The 16,040-nt window shown below is 45.9% G+C and overlaps 1 pseudogene across 1 annotated transcript; it reads right to left on the minus strand.

Moving 5' to 3' along the window:
• Positions 1-5,855: 5,855 nt before the first annotated feature.
• On the minus strand, positions 5,856-7,219 carry LOC310791997 (eukaryotic translation initiation factor 4B pseudogene; annotated as a pseudogene). The gene has a single exon. The product of its transcript is annotated as a eukaryotic translation initiation factor 4B pseudogene (transcript).
• Positions 7,220-16,040: the final 8,821 nt, after the last annotated feature.

Raw genomic sequence — 16,040 nt, forward strand, 5'->3', positions numbered from 1 at the left:
TTTACATTAAAAACTTATACTGACACATATTAATTTCTACTATAGTTACTGCAAACTCCTGCGTTAGGGCTTATATAAGTATTATCTTGTCTGAACATTATTCCAGTCAATAAATTAGGAAATTCCCATTTGATTTACTTTTACTTTTGCTTTGCCTACAAAGCAAATGTTGCTTTGAGTTCTCCCCTGGAAGTGATTTTTGTATAGATGGACCATTGTATTGTTCTACCATATAGTACCTGTATGCAGAATATATATAGGAAGACAATACTTTTTTCATCATTGTAAAGCCACAGAACAGTAAAGAGGATATTAATGTGATGTGTGTTTAAAAAAAAAAAAAGAATATCATGGACATAACATGGATGACCGTGGACTTCAGTGGATTGTCAAGCAAAGACGATTCAAACATTTGGCAGAGATTCAGAGGGAGTGGACTGAGGCTGGAGTCAGTCATAACTGAGAAGTAACTGCTGATTTTCTTCACACTATAATAAATTCTTGAAATACTGTTTTGGGGGTTTTCTGGAGCTGTAGGCCAAAATTCTGAAAAATTAAAGGCTAGAAATATTTCACTTTGTGTTTAATGAATCTATAATCTATGAAAGTTTCACTTTTTGAAAGGAATTATGGAAAGAAAATAACTCCATGATATTCAAATTTTTTGGAAAGGATCTGTATGTAAGTCGCTTTGGATAAAAGCGCCTGCCTGCTAAATGACATAATGTAATGCAAACCAGCTCATGTAGCCAGCTGTGCTGTGCATAATGGGTTGAGGACAAGTGTTCTCTCTCTCTGTCGCTCTCTCACACAGACACAGTGGAGATGAAACGCCAGCCGCATCTTCACACCTCTCTGCTTCTCCCTCTGTCGAAATGCTATAGTAGTACATTGTACACACTAGACCAGGGCATTCACGAGTCATGACATCACTTACTGAGACTTCACTCACTGATGACATCACTCAAGCTGAGCATGCTCATATGACATCAGTCACTACTGGCCACCACTCGACAATGGCGGTGTTTACTACTGTATAATGGGGCGGCGTTCTGAGCATGCTCAGTTGATGGACGGTGGATTGTGGGTTTCTGGATTATGACATCATCAGTGATGATGTCATAAATCCCTCTCTAATCATGCATTGTGACATCATCAGTGATATCATGAATCCCCCTCTGCTGGCGAATCATCAGTGATGTCATAACTCCTCACTTGCCTATTGTGACATCAGTGATGTCATAAATCCTTCCCTACTGGCAGAGATTGGGACTAATATAAGACACTTGGATTCGAGTCCCCCACACACACATGATTTGAGATTTGACGTTGTGACTCGTCCTCAAAAGACTTGAGACTTGACTCGAGATTTGGGACTCATGAACAAAGCAATCTTTCTTTTTTTGGTGCATTAACATTAACTCATTCATGGCCAGTTTAGGACTGCCAATATTTAGCACAGGCCAAAGATTTTCATAATTGTTGGTCATCTTTCAAGACCCACAGTAAATTATCTATTAGCACCAAAGTGATTTGCAATACCTCAAAATGAAGATGTAGGTCTCTGGGTTCACCAGGGAAAAAAAAGTGAGGTTTTAGCATGTTCTGTACTCTACTTATAGCCATTTATATACACCCTGTTTTCACCAAAAAGGTCTCTCTGAGAAAAGAAATGGCAGAAAATGGCATTTTTCTAAATCACACACTCTCAGGCAGAACTCGCTCTCAATTCTTTTATTTTGAACTGTATTGACATCAGACATGTAAATATTATTCGTTATGACACAAAAAAAAATATATATATATATATATATATACATGATGTGCTTTTTTTTACATTCAACAATACAGTTTACTCAGTGTGAGTGAGTGTGATCATAGAATAGAATGCAGAGATCAGTGTAGTCTCTCACACACACACACACACACACACACTCCTTACCGCGAGATCATCCGGGTCCTGTCGCATTTGAGTCAGTCCAGTCTTCCTCGCCAGGAAAGTGGCCGTGCTGTGTGCTGCTTGGCTCTGTGTGAAAGCCATTTCTGTGGCGAGGCTGCAGCTGTTCTCCTCCTCCTGACACAGTTGTGACTCCGTCTCGTCTCTTTCGGGCTGGGACATAGGAACGGGGTCGAGGGACCAGGATCGATCATGTTGGTCACGGGTTTGACTACCGCGGTTTCGATGTCCGCTGCCCTGCAGCAAGCCGATCAGCTCTGCAGCGCGCCGAGGGGCATTTCAATGGCGTTTCTCCTCTGCAACAAGGAAGCGCGTTTCTCTGTTCTCTGTTTTTGCTCCTGCTCATTTCAAAACAACAGCTGCGGTATGTGTTTGATAACGTGTTGTCGGCTTGCCTTTGTGGCTAGGGACCTGAAAACATGTCACAGGCTGGGGACGTCAAACACGTCTTTGGCGTGGATGGCTATTTCTGATAACACGTCAAAGACGTCTTTGGCGGTGAATGAGTTAAAAAGGAAATGTCTGATGAGCTGAATGTCATTCTGTTGTATTGTTATTGAAAAATACATTAGTTATTATTGCATGCCTAATAATATTAGCAATATTTTCCTGTTTCCCTGAGTAACGTATCTATACGTATCTATATGCATTTTTAGCCACCTCTATATTCATATCGGTTATTAACTATAAAGGAAAGCTTACATTGTGTTTTTTTCATCCTACCAATTATTCCATGCTGATACGGTATGCTAATCTATAATGGATTGATGACAATGCTTTGAATTCCTTAGATATACTGTAGCTATGCAGTGTTCTAAGCAGACCGTATGGATAGAACGCTCATTACAATGATAAAAGATTTGAGATGACTTGGACTTGTGACCAAAGACTTGAGACTTGACTTGGACTCTAGCTCAAAGACTTGAGACTTGACTTGGACTTGCAAAAATGACTTGAGCATCTCTGCCTGCTGGTGGTATGTATAAATAGGACCAGTAGATGGCAGAGATGGGGACTTGGACTTGTGACTTGGACTCGAGTCGCACTTATCGTGCACACAGTCACTTTGGACTTGACTTAAGGTTCATCCTCTAATGACTTGAGACTGGACTCGGACCCGAGAGTTGGAACTCGTGAATATTTATTTAATTTTATTGACGCTTTAACATTAAGTAAACGTCTAGGAATAATGTCAACTAATCAATGCTGATAAAGGAGTGAGGATAATACAGTACATGCTGTGAATTCCGTAGGGCACTTTCATACCTACCTTGTTTGGTTCGGTTGAATCTTACCCCGCTAGCCGGGCGCTTCTGTTGGTGCCCGGCGAACGTCACGCATTTTCCCATTTTACACTGTGACATTTTCACGTCTAGGTCTAAATGCCGGCTCCTACGCTATCCGATGTAAAACATCCTCTTCTTTTAAGGACACCTAGTTGTTGCATCCAAATTGTTGCATAAAATCCACTTTTCTGTCTCTCAAAAACCGAAAAGCATTTATCTGGAGCACCGCTTCTTTTTCTTCTCTGATCTGAAGCAACCCGGAACAACGACTACCGGGTTGCTCGAGGTGCTCCAGATAAATGCTTTTCGGTTTTTGAGAGACAGAAAAGTGGATTTTATGCAACAATTTGGATGCAACAACTAGGTGTCATTAAAGAGGATGTTTTACATCGGATAGCGTCTTCACGTGAAGACTCAGGTAGGAGCCGGCATTTAGACCTAGACGTGAAAATGTCACAGTGTAAAATGGGAAAATGCGTGACGTTCGCCGGGCGCTAATGCGCTCGTATGAGCCAGAAGCGCCCGGCTAGCCGGGTAAGGTTGAATCGCACTAGAGTTCGTTTTCCCCCTTGGTGCGGTTCGTTTGGGTAGGTGTGAAAGCAGCAATCGAACTCTGGTGTGCACCAAAAGCGCACCAAACAAGCAGGCCGAGACCTGTTGAAAGAGATGGTCTCGGTGCGCTTCCAAACAAACTCAGTAGGCTACAGTTCGTTTGTGGTGTTAAAAGTGATCCGAACTCGATGCGATCCAAATGCAGTAGCCTACGCCTGCCGCATTTTTGGATTAAACAAGTTCCCGTTGCCGGCTGCACTGTTCTTACTTAATAGGCTAGCATTGTATGGTTAAATACAATATATTCATGTTTTGGTAACTGGTGATACTGCATGGATTTGGGGGGGGGATCTTTTGCATAATTGCAGCAGACCAATTTAACTTTATAGGCTACCTCTCATATGGCAAATGGCAAGGATGGTCCATCTTATCGGAGCCAGCTCTTCTGCGATAGGATTGATTGCAGCCTCTTAATTATTATGGTTAATTATCATTCATATTTTATTCTTTTCAGGCGTTCATATGCATCTCCATTAGAGCCATTGTGGGCACAATTTGCGAGGGTTCTGTTTTATTTGTACCAAATTACCACTGTAGGAGCCAAATATCTATATTTTCATTCTTTGATTATAAATCAGTATTATTTAGACTGGTGGTTGGTATGCGCCCCATGTGGCCAACCTCAGAATTGCATAGACTAGAAATCTACCCAGTTGATGGCGTCACTGGTCATTAGGGCCAGCTGTGCTGGTAGCATGCTGCTGCAAACGCCAAGTTTGACGCTTAGGACGCCAAGAGCCGAAATAGTTTTTCAACAGGTTCAAATGACATTACTTGTTCGTTTGACAAGTGCGAGTTTAAGTTTACGTTTGTTTATTTTTCTTTGATACTTTGAGTTGCCGCGCGCTATTGTCTGCCTGTTCATATCGTAGTTAAATATAGTTAGATAAAGGAACGCTTTAATCACCACCTTCCACTCATCAACTATACGACGACCATCACTGGACAGCCAAACCGTGAGTAACTACAGTGCGCCACAAGCCTTGTTGAGACTACGTGATCTTGGTGATAGAAATATGGCTAATAATGGACTTTAGAAGGAAGCCATAACAACCACTTATTAATGACACATAGCCTGACTCTTGTGTTGAGGGTTGCAGTCTTTGATTGACAGGTGCTATAGCATGTTTGATTGACAGGTGCTATAGCTATAGCATGTTTGATTGACGGGTGCTATAGCATGTTTGATTGACAGGTGCTATAGCATGTTTGATTGACGGGTGCTATAGCATGTTTGATTGACAGGTGCTATAGCATGTTTGATTGACAGGTGCTATAGCATGTTTGATTGACAGGTGCTATAGCATGTTTGGGACATGGATCTTGTGGATAGAGAGCAAGTGGAATGACGGCAATCGGTTCAGATTTGAGGATTTGAGAGCGGTTGATAATGACGGACAGGTCTTCAGATGTGCTTCACTCCATACATGTAGGCTATGCTGTGTGTGACGTGCTGTCTATTCCTCTGTGTGTTGTGTGTGTGTCTCTCTGTCTCACACACTAGCTGATCCTGTCACCATATGCATACGCACAACGGTCCCGACCGACGGGGCAGGGGACGAGGAAATGAAGTAGGCTACAACATTGCCCAAAGCACACACATTATAATTTCAGCCAAAAAAAATCTCTCTGAATTTATATTTTCCATCTCGGGAGACTACCAGTCTCCTGGTCAATCTGGGAGGGTTGTTGGCAGCCATATTTGGTCCACTTGCTTTTTGGCTGGTGTGAAAGGGAACCGAACCAGCTGGAAAACAAAACAATGTATAATTTTTTGCGTCTGGTCCCAAACGACGAACGGGAATAGGCAGGTGTGAAAACGACTTTAGTGTTATGGCATGCAGCAGATGATCGAACACTCATCCATAAGAGACTTGAGACTTGACTTTGACTTGCACAAGAAACACAAACAAACGGATGTTTGTTCGGTGTGCCATGGCCGTCTGTCCTTGTTTCTTTGTGTGGAGGGCTACATGCCGAATGCTTACCCCTTGGACATGTCACAGTACATTCCCCTCTTCCACTCCACAAGACAAGGCAACATGTACGCCTAGACCAGGGGATGAGGGGGGTCATGTTCCCTCCCACTGAACACTTCATTCTGCACTGAGTGTTCGCTCTCTCAACGGCATGAGCCTCTTCCAGAAGTGCTTCCGCTCTGTGATAACTCACTTCCTGTACGAAATCGCTCGGTATGGGATTCCTCATTCTGCCAGCGTGGGTCCCTGTCTCTGTCTCGTGGCTTTCGCCCGGGGCCTCGGTTCTTGTCCTCCTCCAGCTGCCTCTGCAGCCTCTCCTCCACCTCCCGTTCCTTGGCCGCTGTATCAACTGGCTTAGCCCCACCAAAGATGGATGAAGCCCTGCTGCCAGAGTTGGGTGGGGGTGCTGGGGCACTGCTGCCCTGCTCCCCCTCCTTGGGCATGCTGCGAGGCTTCAGGTTCAACTTGGGCCTCTGGATAGGTGCCTCACCTCTTTCCTCGCGCCTCCCATCCCGTCTCTCATACGGGTCGTCACGCTCTTCATAGCGATCTCGGTCTCCATAACGGTCATTGCTACTGGGATTGTCATCATAGTCACGGTGGAAGCCACTGCCAAAGGCACGACGACCGCCAGCACTGTGAGAGTCATAACCTCCCTGCCGGGACCCATCTCTGTAACGGTCTGAGTCGTAGCGCTCTCCAGATCTCTCTCCAAACACATCATCTCTCTTGGGAGGTCCATCATCAGCGTCTGCACTGGGCCGTGCCCTCCAGTCACTGTCTGTCTTGTCGGGACCCATGTCCACCATGCGTCCACCCCTGTCTCGACTGCCCATAGGTCCATTGTCTCTCCCCTTGTCATTCGTCTGGTCTGCAATATCCACACGGATCCTTCGGTTTCCCAGGTTTTCCTCATTGAGACTAAGAGCCCTCAAGAGGGAATCCACGTCGTCAAACTCAGCATAGCCAAAGCCCTTCAGCCTCTCTGGGTTACTCGGCTCCCGGGGCAGACGCACTGCACTGATGGCCAAGCCGTGGAAGAAGTCTTTAATGGAGTCCTCAGCGACATCATAGGGGAGGTTGCCCAGGAAGGCTGTGTAAGGTGGGCTGGGTGGCAGTCGGGACCGGTCGATATTGGGCTCACGGGCGGAGCGTGGCGCCGTGGGCAGGATGGAGCGGTCAATGGGTGGTGCCCGGTATGTATCCTCCTCCGTATGAAAGGAAGTGGAGACATTTACGTCCAGGTCGTCAGTCTCATCTGCTCCGCTGGTGTACTTGGGCGGGTACCTAGGAGCCGGGGCGCTGCCTCCACTGTCCTCAGCCAGAAAGTTTGTCAAAGTAAAGGTCTTCCCTTTCATATTCTTCTTCTTAGCTGACGCCACCATATTATTCAGAGAGTACCAACATCTACTGGTTCTATTTATACCACCAACAGGGAAAGATTTATGACATCACTGATGACGTCACAATGGGTAAGTAGAGGATTTATGACATCCCTGATGATGTCACTACTCATAAAGGTGGGATTTATGACATGACTGATGATGTCACTATGGAGGTGCAGAGGGGTTTATGACATCACTGATAATGTCACAATGGAAGAGGAAATGCCTTCTTAACCCATTTAATCCTGAATCTTTTCCCAGACATAAAAATATCCAAAACATGTGTCATTAGTAAGTAACCCTTTGAAATAATCAATCATCATTTTTTGAAATTTTCATGGAAAAGTGGGTGAAAAGGTGAGTTTTATGGTCGGTCACAATTGTGACCGGTGGGATAACACAGTGGATCTAATGTGCATACTGAATTAAGATATTTCTCCCATTCAGTCATGAAAATGCTTATCTCTGCTCACCTATTAACACATTGGGCCTCTGTGCTAGAGGGTGGAGCCTCACCTATTAACACATTGGGCCTCTGTGCTAGAGGGTGGAGCCTATGTGCTAGTGGGCAGGGCCTTGATACTGGGGGCCCCTCCTCTTCTTCCTCCACCACCTCACCAGTGGGGGACTGGAAGCTGCTATCATCATGCAGCAGTGAGGGGAAGTCCGAGGTGACCTCTGGGGGACTCTGTGGTGCCGACACGAGCCCCTGCTACACTTTTGTGGCGGCGGCAGCAACACCTCTGTAGCTGCTGGTGACTTCTGGTTGGTGGGTGGGAGTTCCTCTGCCGCTGGATTTCCTCTCTCTGCAGGGCATCATCTACTTCCTCTAGTGTGCTTCTTGTAGCACATTCACCCACTGATGGGACCAATGTTTTGGGACTGCTGGTTCTGTTCTCACTCTAGCTTTGTTCATGTGCTTGGCTGTTCTCATCCTCCACGACTCACCAGGAAGAACTGGAGAGCCCTACACCTGGATCATGGAGACCAGCTGCTTCATCCTCCTCCTCCTCTGGGACTCCTCGCCCTCGCTACCTCCCTGCCTCTGTCCACCTCCTCCTGTGCTCCATACTCCCGGCCCAGTTGATGGACAGGTTTTCGCCCAGAAGGTGGAGGTTGGAGTTGCTGCTGGTGAGGACGATGCTGTCCCTGTACAGGTTGTCTCTCCACTGGACCGTTGCCTCCTTCACAGTCATCATGATGTCCATGATGGAAAAGCACCACCTCCTCGAAAATGTTCTCCATCGGGAGGAAATGGGATAAGTCCTCGAGACAGCTCAGACAGCTGGACTTCCGTTAACAGCCCAGCCAATCGGAGGCTTGCCGCAACTTTCCTTACGGCAAAACACAGAAATGCTGATTTAGGATTCCAACCATCCGTCGCTGAAGTGATGACCTAAGATGTTGGGTCTGACCACGTCAGATTATTCTCGATGTGATGTCACATAGGCGTCCACTCGCTATGCCGACAGCCCGCAATGCCAACGTTAGGTTTAGGCGTGGGGGGTGGGAGAGGTTAGGTTTAGGGTTAGGGTCTGGGGGAGGTTAGGTTTAAGTGTGGGGGGTGGGAGAGGTTAGGGTCTGCGGGAGGTTAGGTTTAGGCATGGGGGGTGGGAGATGTTGGGTTTAGGCGTGGGGGCTGGGAGAGGTTAGCTCCAGCCGGTCAAGTCAAGTCAACTTTATTTATATAGCACATTTCCATACAGCGGCAGCTGGAACCAAAGTGCTTCACAGGTATAGGCAGGTACAAATAAACAGATGAGTGCAAAGTACTAAATAAAATATGACACAATACAAGGAATAATGGCAATTTAAAAATGAGGGAGAAGGACTAGAGGCAATAAGACAATAAGACAATAGAACAATAAAAACAGTAAAACAATAAAAGCAATAAACGGTAAAGCCAGGGACCTATTGAGGGCTAAGTGGGGGGAAAGGCCAGGGAGAACAGGTGGGTTTTTAGTTGTGATTTAAAAACCTCGAGTGTCTGGGCGGCTCTTACATGGAGGGGGAGGCTGTTTCAGAGCTTGGGAGCAGCAGCCGAGAAGGCTCTGTCCCCCCTAGTTTTCAGCCTGGTTCTGGGCACCACCAGCAGGGACTGGTCTGCTGATCTAAGGGATCTGGAAGGGGTGTGGCGGTGCAGCAGCTCAGAGATGTAGGGAGGGGCCGTTCCGTTTAGTGCTTTAAAAACGGTGAGGGCTAATTTAAAATCAATGCGGAAGCGCACAGGCAGCCAGTGTAATGAGGACAGAACCGGGCTGATGTGCTCACGTTTTTTGGTGCCCGTAAGGAGGCGCGCAGCTGCGTTTTGGACCATCTGGAGGCGGCGGAGCAGGGACTGGTCGATCCCCGCATAAAGTGCGTTGCAATAGTCTAAGCGGGTGGTAATAAAAGCATGTATCGCCGTCTCCAGGTTTTTCTGGGAGAGATAGTCCCTCGTCTTTGCCAGGAGCCTAAGATGATAAAAACTGCTTTTTACCACAGCGCTGACTTGCTTTTCGAATTTAAAAACACTGTCGAAAATGACTCCAAGGTTTCTTACTGAGGTCGAGAGGTTTGAGCCCAAGGGGCCGAGAGCTTCGACGAGGGGGGCTGGGGGGACCTTGTTAAAGACAATGACCTCAGTTTTCTTTTCGTTTAGGGTCAGGAAATTTTTTGACATCCAGCCCTTTATGTCGGCCAGACAGTCTAGCAGGGGCTGGATTTGAGTTACCCCTTTTAGGGGAAGGTAGACCTGGACGTCGTCGGCGTAACAATGGAAAGAGATGTTGTGTTTTGCCATGATCTGACCCAGGGGTAACATGTAGAGCAAAAAGAGGGCGGGGCCCATAATTGATCCTTGGGGGACACCACAGGTGAGGGGGGCCACAGAGGAGAAGAGGTCACCGAGTTGCACAGAGAAAGACCGATTACTAAGGTAGGACCGGAACCAGTCCAGGGCGACACCCCTGATGCCTACGTGGTGTTTGAGGCGGGCTAAAAGTATTTCGTGGTCCACAGTGTCGAAGGCAGCTGTGAGATCCAGGAGCAGCAGGATAGAGGGGTTACCTGCATCGGCAGCTAGGATGAGGTCGTTGAAAACGCGGAGAAGGGCCGTTTCGGTGCTATGGCGCGGTTTGAAGCCATATTGGAATTTTTCGTGTATATTGTTTTGCTCAAGGAAAGATTGTAATTGTAGATGGACGATGCGCTCTAAGACTTTTGACAGGAATGGTAGCTGTGAGATAGGTCGGAAATTTGCAAGGACAGAGGGATCAAGGTTTGGTTTTTTTATCCGAGGCTGGACCACAGCGTGCTTGAAGGCAGCCGGGACACAGCCAGTGCTGAGACAGGTGTTAAGCAGCAGTAATATGACGGGGAGGACAGTGTCAGGGACTTCCTTAAGCAGGCGTGAGGGGAGTGCATCAGAGGGGCAGGTAGTGGGTCGCAGGTGTTTAATGACGTCAGAGAGAGAGGAGAGGGAGATCGGCACAAACTGATCAAAGACAGCAGGCAGAGGGTGAGGGGGGAGAGGAGGGGGTGGGGGGGGAGAGGAGAGGGTGGGGGGAGTAGGAGAGGGAGGGAGGGGGAGGGAGAGGGGTCTGAGGGCAGAGACTTTGCTGATGAAGAAATTAAGAAAGCTTTCACATAGAGCAAGTGAAGGCACAACAGAGGGGGTGTCGCAGGGGTTAATGAGAGAGTTAAGTACCTTAAACAGAACCTGGGGTTTATTGCAGTTTGTTGTGACTAGATTTGAAATGTACATGGTTTTTGCAGTCGGTCCCCCGACACGGTGCACACCACCTCGCTGGTTCTGCTTGTAGGCTATCGGCATTGCAGACTGTCGGCACTGCAGTCTGTCGGCACATAGACGCGGCACCATCACATAATCTGCATTTGGCCAGTTATCCATCATCCATAGGAATGAGCAAAGAAAGGACAAATAAATGATCTAGGTAGGAGGCTACTGACCATAGATGCGAATTTCAAGGAGTTCAGACTTTCCCCAAGGCTGTCTGGCTCTGCAGCGACATTCACAAACATCAGGCAAAACTTGTCCATGACTTTAAGGATCCATTAATATAAATGTCCATGTAGTGCGAGGCAGGGACTCCAGAACAATACCAGAAATGATTCCTACACTGGACAAATAGGACACACCTGTTTACATTGGATTTTAGTGCCTGAGTGTCACTGTGTGTCACATGATGATGGAAGCTATTGAAATCAAAACAAATTTCCATAGAAATCTTCACATAAAATACAAGCAGCACTAAAATCCACACATTAGAGCTACATTACGTCAACAGCTAGAGAAAATACAATTGCCGTTATGTTACATTACGTGGAAGGAAGAGGAAGGTTATCCATGGAAGATTACTGTAACAATTAATTTCATTACACACGACAAAATTATTATTTCTTTTATGAAACTTTCAAGGATTTTACTAATTCCATGACTTCCTGGCCTGGAAAAAGATGTTGAAATTCTAATACTCGAGCTCGTCTGAGAGAAGTGTGTTGCTTGGCAACAAGCACGTATTCACATGAACGCGCACGTCCGCAGCCTAAAGACCGGGCGCAGCTATGACCATGTTAAGTCAGGCTTGGTGCACTAGGTGTAAATTCAAATCACAAAGTCGGGCGTAGCTAAGACCGGCGTAAGAGTTAAGACCTACTTTTTTATGCCCAGCTGGTGCACTCGGCTCCTGGTGTATGGAATTGGCCAGCAGTATGTTACTTGGATGCTGAACTCACGTTTTGCTGTTGCCTCCCAAGCAGCTCTGCAGGAGGTTGGGAGGCACAGATTGCGCTCCGTTTATATGAGTGGATTCCCCCATTTCCCCTGAATCTAACATGAATTAATCCAGTTGGGAGAAGGCAAAAAGACCCATCTCCCCTTTGAATAAATGCTTTCAAAGCAGACGGCTGTTCGGATTTCAAAGTAATTGGTACTTTTAATTCATTTCAAACAGTCTCGATAGGAGCCTATCTTCGTCTCATTGGCTGTGGTTGTTATTACTCGTCTGGGGAGAGAGAGGGCGAGGCCGCATGCCAACTCTGTAAGCGAGGCCTGAGTTAATGGCCAGTCACACAGTGTATTCACACAGGGTATTCTGCTCGTACCAGTGAGAATGAAACGGGAGACTGATTTCACCACTGAAATCAATGAGGGAAGATGAAAGAACCTCATTTGCGCGTAAGAGGTCCTTTTCAAAGCTCTTAGCGCAAAGTAATTGCGCGCTGCTGATGATAGGGTAATGCCATCTATCCCACATTTTAGCGCTGAAAGCCTGCAGGCATGCGCTTGTGTCTGTCCCCAATTTGCATTGCGCACGGCGTTAAACGAGCGCAAACGCTAATTTAGCTTTTGGGAAGATAGGGCCCAAGGGGCTCTATCTTGGAAAATTGTCCAATCATCAATTGCAGAACCTAAAACATGACATAGGCTAAAATAGTCAGTGGATGTTATTAATGTATGCAAGGGAGGATGAGCGTCCCTTATTTTTTAGAAGAGATGGGGGATTTTATATTTTTTTTTTTAAATAAAATATCAATCAAATGTGTTTTTTCTTTATAGAATTCATGGTATTCATGATATTCTTTAAATACTCAACAGTGACACTCGTAGGGCACTGATGGAAAGGAGAGCAGCATGCAGACAGAGGGCTCTATCTTCCCCCTGGCCTTAGGTGCTAAACTGGCGTTAAACGCAAAAAAAAGGCTTTGCGCCTGCCTACCCGTGACTCGGGAAGATAGCATCATGTTTTTACGCCTCAAAATGCTCTTTACGCTGAAGAGGCGTGGCGCAGTGCCAGAATAGGCCAGAATGGGCGTTTCGGCCTTAAATACCAGCCTAAAGCACAACGGGCCTTAATTTTGCGGTTAGCGCTTTTCAAAACCAGGCCTTATTCAGTGCGCCAGGGACAGGCTAGTGAATGGAGAATAGAATATAGAATAAAATTGTTTAGAATACAATAGAATAGAAGAGATTGGGAGATTACAGCATGCAGTGGCAACCCTTCTCAGGCTTTGGGTGAAGTTGAAAATATGAGGTATGAACGTGAACTTGTTCATTTTAATCTGTCTGAGCTGAACTTTGAGCTAGCTCGAGTGAAGTGTGAGCTTGCACAACACTGTTTATATTATTGCATGTTTTTGTAGATTGTTGGGACTTCACTGGCCTGGAACAAATGGCTGGATTCGGGGGAATGAATCTGTGCCAAAAAAAAATAAGTTAGGCCTATGTGCTGTAGCCTATTGTATTTTTAATTTTATATTTTTTATATTTTTCATTTGCAAGTTAAAGAGCTGGGCTCCTTTATTGACGCTTTAACTAAAGCCCTGAATTTTACAATGATGATTTGAAATAAATATGCTTAAAAATAGATTTTTTTTTCTCGTTTTTTTGCTTGTAATTTGGTTAATAAAATCGCTGGGCTGGGCGCAGTGTTTGTGGTGTGGAAAATGTGTTAAAAGCTTGTATTACGTTTTCGTTAGCGTTAATACACTAAGGAAGGTATGTGACCATAATTAATGTCAATGTCCGCTCTCAAGAGCAATTCAGTTGGTTCATGAAATCGCTGGGCTGCGTGCCGTGCAGTGTTTGTGATGTGGGAGATTCGAGCTGTCAAAAGAAGCCAAAATACTTGCTCCTGGCCAATCCCGGCGCTTGACTACTGTGTAGGCGGGCACAGGGCGTGGTTTTGGCATAACCTAGGCGGGTTTCGAAATAACGCGAGATGACACCATCGGGACTTGCAGAGAGCCAGGGTTCTTGTACACTTATAACAGTTCCCCTGTGTGGTATGTTCATGCCTTACTCCTTAAGTTGGTTGCAAGCTCTAATCTAATTTTCTTTACCATAGTTGGTGGCATAGTTGCCAGGAAAGGTGGGTACTTTTTTTTTACTTTGCCACACATCAGATGTACTTTGCTCTCTTGTCTCCAACTTTAGTTGAGCTGCTTGTGCATCATTAAGCTCAACATTATGTCTGATAGAATGCATTGCATTTTTCACAACGTAAATTAGTCATGACTCTGGTGCGGCTGAAACAATTTTTCATCAACTGTGCTGGTTTTCCTGCAAGGTTCTTCTGTTGGAGTGGCATTGTAACATTTCTCCAGCATGGTATTTGTCAAGAGAAAGAGTGGTTTGCTGGGAGCTTTGCCTACAGTCTCTCTAAAGTCTTTGTGCGACAGATGATGCAGTGTGTTTGGTAGTGACTGAGTGCTTACAGCCCTACACCTGTTGCGGTCATATTCATCCTCTGCCTTATGGTGTCTGAAGTTGATCTGGCTCAGTCGTTTAGGCTCAAGGTTCTTCAGCGTGCCTGCATTCCACCTGCGCTGTTCATCTGCAGCCGTCTTTCCACTGACTGCTGCATTCTGCACCTACAATGCTAACATAACACTACATTTAGCATAATCTGCAATGTGTCACAACATGAACCTAAACAACATACATAAAATAATATTCAACAACTGACAGTTTCATTGAGAATATAGTTTATTATTTTTAATGTGTCACAGTAAACAGGAGACTTATTCCTACCTTCCATAAGATAGCTGCTGTGTGGCTACAGGACCTCCCTAACCCTGCAATGCATGAGGAGCCGACTGTCTGGACAACTCCACTTTCGTTCAGCATTACCCAAGCAGTATGTTTACCTTTGTGGACGGTCTGACTGGGCTCTACTTCTGCTTTCAAAAAAATAAACTCACTGTGTTTAATACTTTGCCTATTTTATTGCTATGGAGGTCATTGTAAGCCTCTGTACTTTTGTAGTTCCGTAGCTCTTCGCCATCAACACCTTTCAGAAAAGACGAAATAATTAACAATATCTATGTAGCTAAGCTCTGGCCATAGCTTCATGTTATCTACCCACTCTGTAAGCTTCGACAGATGAGGCACGGTCACAAGACATTCACCTCGTTTTTGTAAAATATTGCCGCCCAGAACTGCAACGAGTCATCGCACTGCACCGCTCCCCTTTTTGGGGGAATGCGGAAATCTTCTTTGACTCAGGCTGAACGGACATGACGACAGACCAGTCAACCTTAATTTATTCATATATCATGTTTATCAAACCAAAAAAACACTTGAACCCAAAATTAATGAATTGGTATTTTGTCTATGCTAGCTAAAAACATGGCAAAAATACCATCACAACGCTATTCATTCTTTCTATCCCCCAAAAAGGGGCGCGGCCTTGACGCTTTGGATGTGCAGGTCTGGTCTATGCAACCACACAACGTTACTATGTTTAGCCATTTCAGTTATACTACTTATTCCCACTCTTTGACAGTAACCTCGCGTCACCAGGCTCTTCTCGGCTTTGACAACGGCGCGCACCTCCTTGCTAGTGAATTTTTTTTTAACAGGAAGTCGACAACCGGCAACCGCTGAGAATCATGGGAAACGTGCGTCCAGGAATAAGGTGAATAGGGACAAGGTGAGAAGCCCGGACTCAGAGTAGAGCCGCTGCTCCTGGTCACCTCCCCCGGAAGTTTAGCAGGCACGTCCAGCTGGGAGGAGGCCACGGGGCAGACTGAGGACTAGGTGGAGTGATTACATCTCCACACTGGCCTGAGAATGCCTTAAGATCTCTAAGTCAGAGCTGGTTAATGTGGCCAGGGAAAGGGAAGTTTGGGGTCCCCTGCTGGAACTGCTACCTCCATGACCCGACTGCGGATAAGTGGTTGATCATGGATGATGGATGTACATGTACTGTAGGCCTACATGTCGTAGTGGTGGTGTTCAGGATGTTTCCATGCGGGGTGTACATGTGGAAATGGTAGTGATGGTAGCATGACATAATTTCCCCCGGGGGATCAATAA

The sequence above is a fragment of the Poromitra crassiceps genome, assembly GCF_964638095.1.
Source record: "Poromitra crassiceps genome assembly, chromosome: 17".
NCBI lineage: Eukaryota > Metazoa > Chordata > Actinopteri > Beryciformes > Melamphaidae > Poromitra > Poromitra crassiceps.